Here is a 15,459-nt window from a genome sequence, read left to right as displayed (position 1 = left end):
ACAAAGAGTGAGGCCCATGCTGGAGGGTATTGCAGGGTACCACCTGACCAATCCAGGTGCTGGAACTGTATCTTCAGAAGCCCCAAGGCCTGCTTAATTCAAAGGTTTTCCTAGTAAGCAGATAGCTTTGGTTGTATCACCTCTGGGCCTCTGTGCATTGAGGAGAGGTGAACAACCATCTAGTGACGAGATATCCCTTGTCCAATTCAATTTGGAGATGGAGATCTTCAGCAGTCTGGATTGGTAGAGGATGACGGAATCATGACAGCTTCCAGGAAAGCAAGCGTATGCATGGGGAATCCCTTGTGGTCACAGATCGGCTGAATATTGTAGGAGTGGAAGCCCTTCCTCTTGATGAACCTCACTGGATGGTTATTAAGTGCCGTGGGTGCACCTGACTTACACCTGGGGAAATCAGAAACTCCTGCCCAAAGCCACATCTGTCATGAACAGAATGTAATGTTCAGCTCTGACAAAAGGGGCATCAGTAACCTGCTTTCTGAAAAGTTGTTTGTGAGATTCCACCAAAGTTCACAGCTGATTCTTAGAAGATACCATAGGCAAAAAAAAGTTCAAGACCACAGTGATTTTGATAGCTACTGGCCGGGCAAGGCAACCAGTGCTGTGAGGTCTTCAGCGATGTGAGCACAAATGTCTGTAACGATTTGCCTCAGGAGTCGCAGTCTCCTGCAGCATGTGGCCTCAGTCATCTCCAGATAGCTCCCTCTCCAGTCTTAGATTCTATGCTGAGGGTATGTCATCTCTTTGCTGCCCCTCATTCATCTCCACTACCTTCTTGATAGCTGTGGATACTTCTATCCTGTGGCTCATGTTGCTCCTCAACTCCACTGAGCCCAAGTTCTGACAGTTGTGCCCTCAGTCACTGATGTAGCCTTCCTTGTGTTTAGGCCTCCTTCTGCACTGTAAACTCTGTAAGGGGGCTGCTCCATTTTCCTTGGCAACTTTGATCCCTGCGATACCAGGATGGCGACAACCCTGGCACTGCCTGAGTGCTTATAGTCCAACCCCTCCCCTCCCACACCCCTTCCCCTGACCCCCAGGCTGTGCTAAGGGCACCTGTTTGCCAAAGGCCAAGTTCCCCTTTGCAGTGTTCATGCATTTATGCAGCTTGGGTAATTCCCTTGTACAGTCATGATTGGTTCCCCACTGGATACCTGCCATCCTTCACCTGATCTGCAACACCCCCTCCCCCTTCCCCCACCCCAATGAGTTTCTAATCAATGTTACTTGACTTTAGTCATGGATCGGACATAATGATATTGCACCCTCCCTCTGCCCTGACAACATGGCCAGCGGGGTGTGGTGAATGTATTCACCATAATGCATGCATGATACCGTAACCTGTGACCTATGACCTGGAAGTGGTAATATGAACTGCTTCCAGGTACTGTACTGTAACCCCAGTATGGCTCCGCCTCTGGCTCCACCCACACCGGGGCCATATATAGGCCGGTCACCTGTGAGCAGCATTCATCTGTACTACTGACTCTGGCTAGGTAAGTTCATGACTAATAAAGCCTACTGTTCAATCGCTCTCTCTGCCTCACTGTGAATTGAAGGTATATCACAGGGAAAACCAGCATGTCGGCCAGCACCGGTATTTTTGGCCCCTATCCATCTCTGTTTGCACTTCTATTAGGAGCTGGAAATTCAGCTCCTAAATGTCATCAACAAACAACTTGGGGTGGGATTCTCCCTTCTGGGGACTAAGTCCCCACGTCCGCCAAAAAAGGAGTGAGAATCACTCTGCACTTTTTCCTCGAAGATCTGGGGTGATTCTCCGTTTTCCAGGGGGCTAGCAAAACCCCGGAGTGCGTCCCGCAGCTCTGATTGCCGGGGGACCCTGCTAGCTAGACCTCGCAGCTGTGCATGTGCACGGTGGTTACAAGCGGGTCTGCGCTTCTGCGCGGCGGCCCACTTTGGCGCGGGAACTGCCGACAGCGGGCCCGTGCGGAGGAAGGTAGGCCCTTCCCAGATCGTGATGACCCACAGATCGGTGGCCCTCAATCGCGGGCCTGGCCAATGCTGAGGCATCCCCCGGAGTCAGATAACCCCCACCAGGACTGCCACCGCGGCTGCAGGTCCCAGCTCCCGCCGGGTGGTACCCCATGTAAACTATGCTGATGGGAGTTCGGGTGGTCGACCACGGAGAATCGCCGCGGGGGCCTGTTCCAGCAGCTCCTGATCGGCGCCGCATCGCCCGTGCGCGTGGGCATGTCGGGTCCATCGAAAATCGTGGAAGGGCCGTCGCACCGGATTTCCGGCCTGAATGGCTATTCTCCGCCCCTGCGCCAGGGACAATTACGGCGCGGAGGGTTGGAGAATCCCGCCCCATGTCTCCATTTGCTTGAGATCCAAATCTAATGGGCCCTGGAGATGTAGGATTCTATCATAGAATCATCATGGAATTTACAGTGCAGAAGAAAGCCATTCAGCCCATCGGGTCTGCACCGGCTCTTGGAAACAGCACCCTACAAGCCCACACATCCACCCTATCCCCATAACCCAGTAACCCCACCTCACCTTTTTTGGACGTCAAGGGCAATTTATCATGGCCAATCCATCTAGCCTGCACATCTTTGGACTGTGGGAGGAAACCGGCGCACCCGGAGGAAACCCACTCAGACTCGGGGAAAATGTGCAGACTCCGCACAGGCAGTGACCCAGCCAGGAATTGAACCTGGGACCCTGGAGCTGTGAAGCAACATGGCTAACCACTATGCTACTGTGCCGCCCACGTCCTATTTTCACCATCGATGTACCACAGTTGGTTTGAACAAGACCAGTGTGTCATTTCTCTTCTTGGAGTTTCTGAGTTGGATATGTTTCTGATGGCTTAGTTAGTAGCAATCTCACATCTGAGTTAGATGTTTGTGGGTTCATGTCCCATTCCAGCACTCGAGTATAACGAGCACGGCAGACACTCTTGTGTGGTATTGAGGGCATGCTGCACTGCTGAAGAGCACTGCTAGAGGTGTTGTTTTTGAACACAATTGCATCAGTTGTAAAAAAATGATATGACACAATTTTGAAAAAGAACAATGGAGCTATCTCTGGCGTTTGGGCCATCGTCTTACACCTGAAACATCACAAAACATATTTCCTGGATATTACCATATTGTTTTACATGATTATGAACTGCATGATTTTTTTTAAATATTTGTTCATGGTATGTGGGCATCTCTGGCCGGACCAGAATTTATTCCCTGTCCCTAATTACCCTTGAGAAAGTGGTGGGAACACCCACAGTGCAATTAGGAAGGGAGTTCCAGGAATTTGATCCAATGACAGCCAGGTGTATTATTTTAGTTGATCTGACATGAGAATTTAAGGTACTTCTTATGTGCTCAAACCATAGAGCAGATTTTCACTTTAAGCAGTGGCGGTGGATGTTCTGCAATTGATCTGCTGCTGGCTGTGCATCCCATCGGACAAGGGATTGAGAAAGGGAGGGAACCATGAAAATACAAGAATTTTATTTTAAACTGCAGGCTTCGGGATGGTCTGATTTAATGTAGATCATTTAGGTCAAGTGTGAAGGTTTCTGGGCAGCTGATAAGTAAAAGTTCAAACAGTTTCAAGGATGAGAGGCTGGTCAAAAAAAACATTGGACTAATCAAATATGCCGTTTACAAAGGCCTGATTGAAGGTTTCATTGCCAGGTAGGCTCGATGTGGTTGGAGGCATTTGATACAGAAGTGGATATAAAGAGGCCTTGTGGCTGAGAAGCAGGTAGAATGTTACCTGGAAAAGAGAGATATGATGAGTGGACATGGGTGAATGAGAGGGGTAGATATATTGAACAATAAGAGCTGAAATATAAATAAGATTTGTAGCCACGGGAAATTTAAAGTAAATATAACACTGAAACCCATAAAATGCAACAGAAACCTTCCACTATGATCACACATTTACTAGTCTCATTATTTATCTTCATAATTTAGGTCTGAATACCCTGATCTATGGGGAATATCTTCATGGAAGACTGCTGCATCCTTCACAATGCACGGTAACTAAACAGTGATACATACAGTCATGTGGCTGCTGATGAGGTGGACTCCGAAGAACACTAGCTGGCTCCATCACTAAAGTGAAAAATTACCAATTACTTATAATAATAATTATCTTTATTGGTGTCACAAGTAAGCTTACATTAACACTGCAATGAAGTTACTGTGAAAACCCCTAGTCGCCACACTACGGCACCTGTTCAGGTACTGTAGCAGAATGGTTAGCACTGTTGCTACACAGTGCCAGGGACCCGGGTTCGATTCCCGCCTTGGGCCATTGTCTATGCGGAGTCTGCACATTCCCTCCGTTTCTGCGTGGGTTTCCTCTGGGTGCTCAAGTTTCCTCCCGAAAGACATGCTTGTTAGGCGAATTGGACATTCTGATTTCTCCCTCAGTGTATCTGAACAGGAGCCAGAGTGTGGTGACGAGGAGATTTTCCAGTAACTTCATTGCTGTGTTAAAATAAGCCTAATTGTGAAACTAATAAAGATTATTATTACACTGAATGTCTTTCGGGACTTGTGGGAGCAAACTAGAGCGCGTGAAGGAAAGCCACACAGACACAGGGAGAACGTGCAGATTCCGTACAGATAGTAAGCCAAGCCAGGAATCAAACCCGGGTCTCTGGCACTGTGAAGCAACAGTGCTAACCAATGTGCTACTGTGTGCCCATGTGTCACCAATAAAGCAACATAGGGATGTGTCAGTGAACAAAACTATTAAACCTTTGGTTTCTGGGTCACCAGCTAATTTACTTGTGTAGTGTGGTGGTTTGGATATGAGCACTGCCATTGGTGCAGAGCACTGGCTTCCCATTGGCTCTGGCTCATTATGTGCCTCTCGTCCGATTGGTTGGGACTAGTCATGTGACTGCTCTCCAATTGGTTGAGAGGCAAGTAGGCCCCGCCTCCGAGGCAGTACCCAGAGTTCCCGGCGGTCGGCCATTCTCTGTAGTCGACCACCGGGCTAACACCTAGCTGATTAAAGCCACAGTTCGCATCCTAAATGTGTCTTGAGTCGAATTGATGGTATATCAATTTAATCAGCTAGAATTTCGGAATGGAGCTACGCATCAAGCGTGACTGCCTCCGCACCAGCCCGCATGCTGCAAATGCGTCTGCAATTTTTAAACACTGGCAGGCGTGTTTTAATAGTTACCTGACGACTGCAGCCGGCAAGCCCACCAAGGAGCAGAAACTCCACTCATGCGTGGGCACATCGGTCTACGCAATGATCGAGGACGAAGGCGACTTTTATGCGGCCATGGAGATTCTCAAAGGACACTTTCTCCGGCCGGTCAACAAAGTTTACGCACGGCATCTCCTGACGACCAGACAACAGTTCCCTGGTGAGTCCCTCGACGAGTTTTACCAGGCCCTCGCAGCTCTAGGGAGAATGTGCGCATGTCTCCATGTTTCGGCGACGGAGCACATGGAATTTCTAATCAGAGACGCTTACGTTGCTGGCATGCAGTCCCCTTCCATCCGACAACGATTACTAGAGAAGAACGCCCTCAGCCTAGCTGAGGCACGGACTCTTGCAACCTCCCTGGAGGTTGCTGACCTGAACGCCCGCGCATACGCCCCCGGCCGCGCAGCAACCCCCTGGACTTCATGGCACGCGCCACCCCCGTCCTCCGTGGACCCCGACCCCCCCCCCCCGCAAGCCTGCGCTGCGGGTCGCTCCGACAAACTAGCGGGGCCTCGTTGCTATTTCTGTGGCCTCTCAATGCACCCCCGCCCACGCTGCCCGGCCCACTACGCTCGGTGTAAGAGCTGCGGGAAAAAGGGCCACTACGCCCTGCCAGACCAAGTCGGTCACTGCTGTCCCGCGCAGCGACCACGGATCGCCCCCCCCCCCCCCCCCCAGTGCCCCCCAGGGCCCCACGCCGTGCACCAACCTCTCCGGCCCGGCTCCCGCAACAGCCCCACGGTCCTCCCGACCCGCGCTCCCAGCTGCCCCGACTGGCCCGCAGACGCCGCTGACACTGCCCCCAGTCTCCACGAGGCTCCCATGGGCGCTGCCGTCTTGGGGCCCCGGCTCCACGTGCGGGTCCTGGGCGCCGCCATCTTGGGGCCCCGGCTCCACGTGCGGGTCCTGGGCGCCGCCATCTTGGGCCAACACGGAAGGCCCTGCAAGCGATTACTCTGCCACTGAGGAGGATCGGAAACTCTCACCACGACTGGCTTCCATCAAACTCAACCAGTCACGACCACGCTCGCTCGCCAAGACTACATCAACGGTTCAGCTCAATGGACACAAAACGAGATGCCTGCTGGACTCCGGGAGCACGGGAAGTTTTGTCCACCCCGACACGGTAAGACGCTGCGCGCTCCCCATCCACCCAGTTAAACATAAAATTAAATTGGCCTCAGGTTCACACTCCGTCCAAATCACCGGGTGCTGCAAAGCGGACCTCACAGTCCAGGGCAGGGTTTTCAAAAATTTCAAACTCCTCATTCTCCCCCGTCTATGCGCTCCGGCACTCTTGGGCCTGGACTTCCAGTGCAACCTGCAGAACTTGACCTTTCAATTCGGTGGCCCTATTCCTCCTCTTACTGTTTGCAGCCTCGCGTCCTTCAAAGTGGACCCCCCTTCCTTGTTTGCTAATCTCACCCCAGACTGTAAACCTGTCGCCACTCGGAGAAGATGATACAGTGCCCAGGACCAGACCTTTATCGGGTCCGAGGTCCAGAGACTCCTTAAGGAAGGAGTTATCGAGGCCAGCAACAGTCCCTGGTGAGCCCAAGTGCTGTTAGTTCGGACTGGGGAGAAAAACCAGATGGTCATCGATTACAGTCAGACCATCAACAGGTTTAAGCAGCTGGATGCGTATCCTCTCCCCCGTATTTCCGACCTGGTTAACAAGATCGCGAAGTACAAAGTCTTCTCCACGGTGGACCTTAAGTACGCCTACCACCTGCTCCCCATTCGCGCGAGTGACGCCGCGTTTGAGGCAGATGGGCGCCTCTACCACTTCCTCAGGGTTCCATTCGGTGTCACAAATGAAAATGAAAATCGCTTATCGTCACGAGTAGGCTTCAATGAAGTTACTGTGAAAAGCCCCTAGTCGCCACATTCCGGCGCCTGTCCGGGGAGGCTGGTACGGGTACGGAAATGGAGTCTCGGTCTTCCAACGGGAGATGGACCGAAAGGTCGGCAAGCACGGTTTACGGGCCACCTTCCCGTATCTCGATAACGTCACAATCTGCGGCCGCGACCAGCAGGACCACGACATCAACCTCCAAAAATTCCTCTGAACCACAAAAATCCTTAATTTAACTTACAATAAGGATAAGTGCATGTTTAGCACCGACCGTCTAGCCATCCTTGGCTACATAGTGCGTAACGGAGTGATAGGCCCCGATCCCGAACGCATGCGCCCCCTGATGGAACTTCCCCTCCCCAACTGCCTCAAATCCCTCAAACGCTGCCTGGGCTTCTTCTCATACTACGCCCAGTGGGTCCCCAACTACACCGACAAAGCCCGCCCCCTCATCCAGTCCACCTCCTTTCCCCTGTCGATGGAGGCCCTCCAGACCTTCAGCTGCATCAAAGCGGATATCGCAAAGGCCACGATGCATGCTATCGACGAGACCCTCCCTTTCCAGGTCGAGAGCGACACGTCTGGCGTAGCTCTGGCGGCCACCCTGAACCAAGTGGGCAGACCCGTGGCCTTCTTTTCACGAACCCTCCACGCTTCCGAAATCCACCATTCCTCGGTGGAAAAGGAGGCATAGGCCATAGTCGAAGCTGTGCGATACTGGAGGCACTATCTGGCCGGCAGGAGGTTTACCCTCCTCACAGACCAACGGTCAGTAGCTTACATGTTCGATAATGCACAGAGGGGCAAGATCAAGAACGACAAGATCTTGCGGTGGCGGATCGAGTTGTCTACGTACAACTACGATATCTTGTATCGGCCGGGGAAGGTCAACGAGCCTTCCGATGCCCTATCCCACGGTACCTGCACCAGCGCGCAGATTGACCGCCTCCGCTCCCTCCACACGGACCTCTGCCATCCAGGGGTCACCCGTTTCTACCATTTTATTAAGACCCGCAACCTGCCCTACTCCGTCGAGGAAGTCAGGACCATCACTAGGGACTGCCACGTCTGCGCCGAGTGGAAACTGCACTTCTACCGCCCCGAATGAGCGCATCTGATCAAGGCATCCCGCCCCTTTGAACGTCTCAGTATAGACTTCAAGGGTCCCCTCCCCTCCAACAGCCGTAACACTTATTTCTTGAGTGTTATTGACGAATACTCTCGCATCCCTTTCGCCATTCCCTGTCCCGACATGACCACAACAACCATCATAAAGGCCCTCCTATCCATCTTCTCCCTGTTTGGTTACCCCGTGTACATCCACAGCGACTGGGGGTCCTCTTTTATGAATGATGAACTGCGTCAGTTCCTGCTCAGCAGGGACATAGCCTTTAGCAGGACGACCAGTTATAACCCCTGGGGTAACGGTCAAGTCGAGCGGGAGAATGGCACCATTTGGAAGACCATACTGCTGGCCCTACGGTCCAGAGATCTCCCTATTCCCCGTTGGCAAGAAGTCCTTCCCGACGCCCTGCATTCAATCCGGTCTCTCCTCTGTACTACCACTAATCAAACACCTCATGAACGTCTTCTTGTTTTCCCCAGGAAGTCGTCCTCGGGGTCCCCTCTCCCGACCTGGCACTCCATCCCCGGGCCCATCTTGCTCCGGAAGCATGTGCGTTGGTTGAGCAAGTCCAGTTACTCCACGCCAACCCGCAATATGCGTACATGCAGTATCCGACTGTCGGCAGGATACGGTCTCGCTTTGGGACCTGGCACCCGCCGGCGTGCGGCCTTCTCTCCCTACATCAACACCTCCCCCCCAACCCCAACTCCCCCCAGCGCCCCCCGTGCCCCCACGACCCAGCGCACATGCCCCCTCTCCCCCGATTACAGCGGCTTCACCACCGGCCCGGGGTACGGAGACAAATCTACGACCGACGCTCCCGGAGGCAAGGACGACCATCAGCCCGACGTCACCGGCTCCACTGCGATGGTCCTCCAGAACACCACGGGCACCCGACAGGCTGATCGTCTCCATCTGATGCGGCCATGGGACCTTTTTGGACAATTTTGTGTTATTCTGTTGTTATTAGTAGTAGTATTGTTTTGCCACGAGCCAGTGGGCAGCTCACCCTTATCGATTTTCACTGCTCATACCACCAGTCCTCGGACCCACCCCCTCCTCCCCCCCTCTCTCCAACTTACACGCCCCCCCCGCTTTCTTTCTCCACAAGGGGTGAATGTGGTGGTATAGATATGCGCACAGCCATTGGTGCAGAGCACTGGCTTCCCATTGGCTCTGGCTGGTCATGTGCCTCTCATCCGATTGGTTGGGACTAGTCATGTGACTGCTCTCCAATTGGTCAAGAGACAAGTAGGCCCCACCTCCGAGGCGGGGTATAAGTACCCAGTCGGCCATTCTCTGTAGTCGATCACCGGGCTAACAACTAGCTGATTAAAGCCACAGTTCGGATCCTAAATGTGTCTTGAGTCGAATTGATGGTACATCATGTAGTTTGGTGGCTAATTGTGTTGTAAGACACTCCTGTGAAATGCCTTTGGATATATTATTATGTTTTAAAATAGGAGTTTTTGTTTCAGTTACCTTCATATTTTCTTATTTAAATACCTATCCAGGCTGCTAAAACAAAGATACTGATGTTAAATTTGTTCACTGATAAAGTCTCTTTATGTTTTGTTATTTACTGAGCTTGATGCATTATATATTTTAATAAATCAGAGAGCAGCATCCGTAACTTGAAGTGACAACCAGGCAGAATGAAACCCAATCTGCCGGATTCTCCGTTGGCGGGATCCTCCGCTTTGCTGGCAGCGCACCCACACATGCGGGTTTCCCAATGCCGTGGGATGGCCTCAATGGGAACTTCATTGGCCGGTTGCCGGAACGGAGGATCCCTCTGTCGGCGGGGGCTCGCGCACCAGAAAACATGGATGGCGGGACGGAGAATTCGACTCAATATATTCTGTGTACTTGTTTGATGGGCAGGAACATGCAGGATGAGGTCTCCATCCAGGCTAAACCTAAACAGTGACTCACATTCTGAATCCCAAGTCTGCATTGCATTGGTGCAACAGAGATTCTCGCCCAGCTGAAGAGGCAGCACCCTGCTCCCAAATGGGGTACCCAGACTTGAATTAGGGCAAAGAAGAGACATAGAAAGAACTTTCAAAAAATAGCATGCTCTCAAAGCCATTCTCTTATGCATTCCTGGACCCACCAATGCCGCAAATTAGGAATGAAACATGCTGTCAGTCAGCTTAAATGCCATTGCATGGGCTTATCAGTGATGCGATGGGCAGAATTTGAAGGGTTTTTTCCATTCAGTCCCAGGCATGTTCTTAAGAATAGTCTCAATGTAAGGATAATCAGTCTAAGTGTCCTGTGCTTGCACCCTTACATCTTAAATACAACTGAAGGTGGAAGAAACAAGGGACAGGTGGAAGCATGCCAAATCTAGGTTCTGGCTGAAATTGAGGCACACTCTCCCATTGGAAGCAGACGACTGTTTCAATTCCATGCACAATTGGAATTTTTACCCTCAGGTGTGATTTTTTTGTTTTATTTGCAATGAAAATTGTGCTTACTCCACCTTTCTACCTCTCTCTCTTCTTGTAAGACGCTGCTTAAAATGTATGTCTTTGGGCAAGCTTTTGGCCATCAGCCCTAATGTTGCTTTATGTGGCTAAGTGGCTAATTTTGCTGTAAAACACTCCTGCGAAGTGCCTTAGGACATTTTGTTATGCTTTAAAATAGGAGTTTTTGTTCTAGAGACCTTCAGACTTTCTTATTTAAATACCCACTCCAGGCTGCTAAAATAAAGTTACTGCCGTTAAATTTGTTCACTGGCGAAGTCTCCCTATGTTTTGTTGATACATAAATTTGACTGTCGCCTCAGAGTTCAAAAGCTGAATTTATTACTGAATGCCAGCTTCATTATGGCAATATTAGTATTTGTTTCAGTCTCACAATGTTTGAGCTAACATCTTGCAAACTGGTTGGTCCAGAGAGACAGCATTTGCACCGGACCTGTCAGCAGTCTAAAGGTTAACGTTGAAAAATGTGCTCGGATATTTTGTGTGAAGATCCATTGTGGTTAGTTTGCTGACAACAGTGTAAGATGAGCATTCAACAAGGCTCTCGTGAGATAACGAGATTGCTATAACTCCTACTCATGTAGAACAGTGAGTGCCTCATGGGACACCATCGTAGTACATCCAGAAAGAAAACTTATTTCACTTAAGAATTATTGTTACAAGTTAAAAGGATTATACCCTCAAGGAAATATTATTTCAAAATGTTCTGGACCTAGGCCCGTAGCTGGAGAAGTGCAGGATTGGAAAGTGTATTTGTGTTAAGGGTGGTTATGCTGGAAAGCATTGTGCAATCATTTGAGTGAAAATGCAGCCAACTCAGAAATGATGAACAATAAACAAACCATTTAAACTAAGCAAATAGTGTTAATAAAATGAAACGATGAGACTAAGAATAATAATGCTGTTGCTAGAAAATATCATTTAACAAGTGTATCATCTGTCAAGTTGACAGGAGCTGCAATTTGATCCCTTTATTGATTCTCCACCACAGATTTTGAGTTGCTACCACAAGCCTGAAGGTTTGCATCGCAACTCCTGGAACACAAAATATTCTAGTGCTCTGGGAAAATTATCTGAAACTATTATTGGAATAATGCTTGAAAATGCAGGAAACTGCCATTTTTAAAGATTCATGTTAAGATTTTCCTTTAATACAGATTACTATAGGTCATGTGTGGAAAATTGAAGATAGTATTTAAGTATCCCGCTTTGATTGTACTCAAGGAAGACCTGAGGTTGGAATTTCCACACAGTGAGACATATTCTAAGTTACTGAAGAAAGTGGGGTAGAAATTATTAGGGTTTTGGCTACTATCTGCCATTCCTCCTAAGATATTGGTGTTGGTGCCAAAGGACTGGAGGACTAAAAGTTATATAATTGTTCAAAAAGAGAGGGGAAGGACATGCGACTATAGGCCAGTCAGCCTAAAAGCAGCGGAAGTGAAAATTAATTAGTGCTTGGAAAAATGTAGCTTAATAAATGAAAGCCAACCAGAATTTTTTGAAGGGAAATCATGTTTGGCTAATTTAATTGAGTACTTTGATGTAGCGGGGAGGGGAGGGGGGGGGGGGGGGGGGGGGGGGGTGGCGGTTGGTGAGGACATTTGGATTTTGAGCATTTGGATTTTCAAATAGCTTTGATAAAGCAGCATAAGATAAAACTGTTAGCAAAATTCAAGCCAATGCATTTGAAGTGGCAGTGGCTATGTGGATATGTATCCGAAACCTGTATCAGCAGATTTGATTGTGAAATCATGACTTTATTTTCAGAAGCTCTGAATAATGGAACATCAAAACTGTGGAGTGGGGATGGATTGGAGCACTGATGTTTGGGTGGCACATTCCCATACTTTGGCTGACTACATTTGGAAGGCAAGCAGCAAGTTACTGTACCATAAATACTGCACCATAAACAATGAAGTTCTTCAAGCCTAAGCACCAGAAGACAATTACGTCAGGGTGAAATTAATATTGTGAAATAGCCACGACCATTGGCCAGTTTTTCATTTTGTGACATTAGAACAGACGTAAGCCAGTCCCCCCATCCCACCCCCTGATCCCCACCTCCCAGACTTGCTACAGTCATATGCAAGCTATGACTGTACGTTCCTTATCTTTTCTGCATACCCATTAATACTTCTAAATATATGTGTTTTTTTAACATCTCAATTGACTTGGCACCTTTCTGATTTGTTTGGCATCCTGCTAGTCTTAAAATTCAATTTGGATGCCATTTTTAGATCTTATACTTGACTTAACGCTTGTTTGCTGAAATACACAATGCACATTTCTGAAGATATATTGCTTAGAGGTTATGTCTGCACTCTGTTACTTCCGTAGCTTCTGTTACAGTAGTTCAAGCATGCTGTCCGGTAACCACATGTTCATTCACAGGCAAGTATATATTGGCTGCTCTAACATGTCAAAATGAGTACAATGTCTTTGATTGAACAGTTTGAGTCTTTTCCATTGGATTACTGCACCGAAGGCTACTCCAAAACATGTAATTTTATTATTGATGAAATAGATGACTATTATTAATAATGATAGCTTACAAATTTAAAACAGCTGTGGATTATGTATTGCTACATAAAACTGATACCAAATCTTGTCCATAAAATTTGAGGGCTAGGTCCATGAATCACAAAAACAGATGGCAGTTCCCAATGGCATAGCCACAGGGGAGTATGGTAAAGGAATTATGGAAACTGAAGAAGAGCATTTTGTCTGACAGGTTGACAAATGAAGTACCAAAAATATCACAATGCAATAAATCATTTTTGCTGAAAGATATCGAAATAATTCTACACACTGAACATAGCAAGAGATTGTAATTACCGTTGCAGCTTTGAATATTCAATTAACAACTAGTACTACGCATCATGAAAGGTGGTCTTGAGGTGTAAGTGAATAGCACCCCTGCTTCCAAATCAGAAGCTCCAGGTTTGAATCCCACCCCAGTTGATGGCCAAGGAAGATGCTTTCATCTTGTGGCCAAACAGATATCAACCTGCAAAACCAAGACATGTTCATGGCAGGTGGTAAGCCTGGTCAGCCATGTTATAGAAAGAAAGGCTTTTCATTTCTGAGATGCTCTAACACAAGCTGATGAAATGCTTTCCTAAGCAACTGTTACTATTTCTCATCTACAATTATTATTCACAACTCCAGACTACAACATGCATTTAAAAATGCTTGTTGCCAAAGCCACCTGGGCTTCATCTGTGGAATTTTAAGGTCCCGTCGCAGTTGGGGTGGAACTGGAAAATGCAGAACGCCATTCAAAACTCCACTTACTTCGGCGTCACCGGAAGACCCGGCGGCGGGAGGGGCCATAAAATTCTGCCCCATGAGGGATCTGTAACACACCACCAACACTGCACATTTTAAAAGTGTACTTCACCAGCAAATTGAGCATGGTAACTGAATGCAGGCGGTAGCTCAGATTTCACCTTGAGAGAAATAGTCACAGTTGCACAGAAAAGCATTTCATCACCTTGTGTTCCAGCAACTCAGAAATGAAAGAGCTTCACTGGAAAAACTGAGAAAATTTTGGCCCTACAATTGTATCAATCAGAGTGAAGCAAAATTATCAAACACGAAACTGGGGACTGAGTCAACAGACATTAAAGTGATCTATTTGTTGGATGTTTTATGCAGGAGGCTCCCTCTTCAATAATCAATTGCTTTGATTTAATCTTTAATGATCAACACCCAGCTTGGAGCTAACTTAAGAATGAGGGATGCCAACAGCTATTATCAGTTCTTTGGAAGCATTGACTTTCATAAGTGCAAAGGCTACAAGACCTGAGTAGACCCTAGTGGAGAATAAGCCCTTGTTCATTTTTAAGCATTCTGGGGGAAAACGACCACGTCAGTCATTGAGAATGGGCGATTCAATTGCTTCTCAGTAAGGATCCTGAGGGATTGCTGGTAGAATCTCTGAAATCTGAGATTAATTATTTCCTAAGTTCTGCATCCACTTTATGGGAATTGCCTGTGGCACAGTCTGAATCCAACGTGAATCACATGAATTCTCTTTCCAATCACTTGGGAGGCACAGACAAACAGTTCATGAACGTTTCCTGTTCGGAGGAGGGTCTTTCTAGTGCTGCAACAATGTTGTTGACAAAATGGGAGGATGAGTCACCTCTGAAATGTATGGATGAACAGAATGCATACTACTGTGTCAGCTTTGCTCCATTATTCCCATTAGATTGCATCTCACAAAATGATACATTCAGGAAGCGATACACCAGGAGATAGATTTTATGTAGGTAACATTATATGAACCAAAAGCCAGCATGAGACCATGAAAATAAATTGCATTACGTAAAGTTGTAAAATGATTGCCAAAAGCAGCAGACACCCAGATAGCAAGAACAATTGTCAACCTGCAGCATATTGCTACTTTTTTGGGCTTTGTCTCCTTGAAGATACTGATTTTTCTTGATGCACTTTTGTATAAATGTTTACAGCACTCCCATACAGCAGTCAAGTGCCTTACCTTCACAAGTAAATAATATGGTCTTTAGAACACACATTCCAGCACACGGGTTAAATTGCGGGGAGTGCGGGGCATATCACTGAATTTAAACATTATTGTTGGATAGCTAGGCTGCTAAAGGCACATTGTCAGCACTCATCTGACGACACAGCCAGGACCCTACATGTCAGAAGAACAAGTTGTCCGGGTCTACCTACACTGTGTATCCTCGTTATCTCCTGGTTGAGGGTGGGGGGCAGGGATTGTTCCAGGTCTG

The sequence above is a fragment of the Scyliorhinus canicula genome, chromosome 6 (genome assembly GCF_902713615.1).
Source record: "Scyliorhinus canicula chromosome 6, sScyCan1.1, whole genome shotgun sequence".
Classification (NCBI taxonomy): Eukaryota; Metazoa; Chordata; class Chondrichthyes; order Carcharhiniformes; family Scyliorhinidae; genus Scyliorhinus; species Scyliorhinus canicula.
This window is presented reverse-complemented; position numbering follows the sequence as displayed.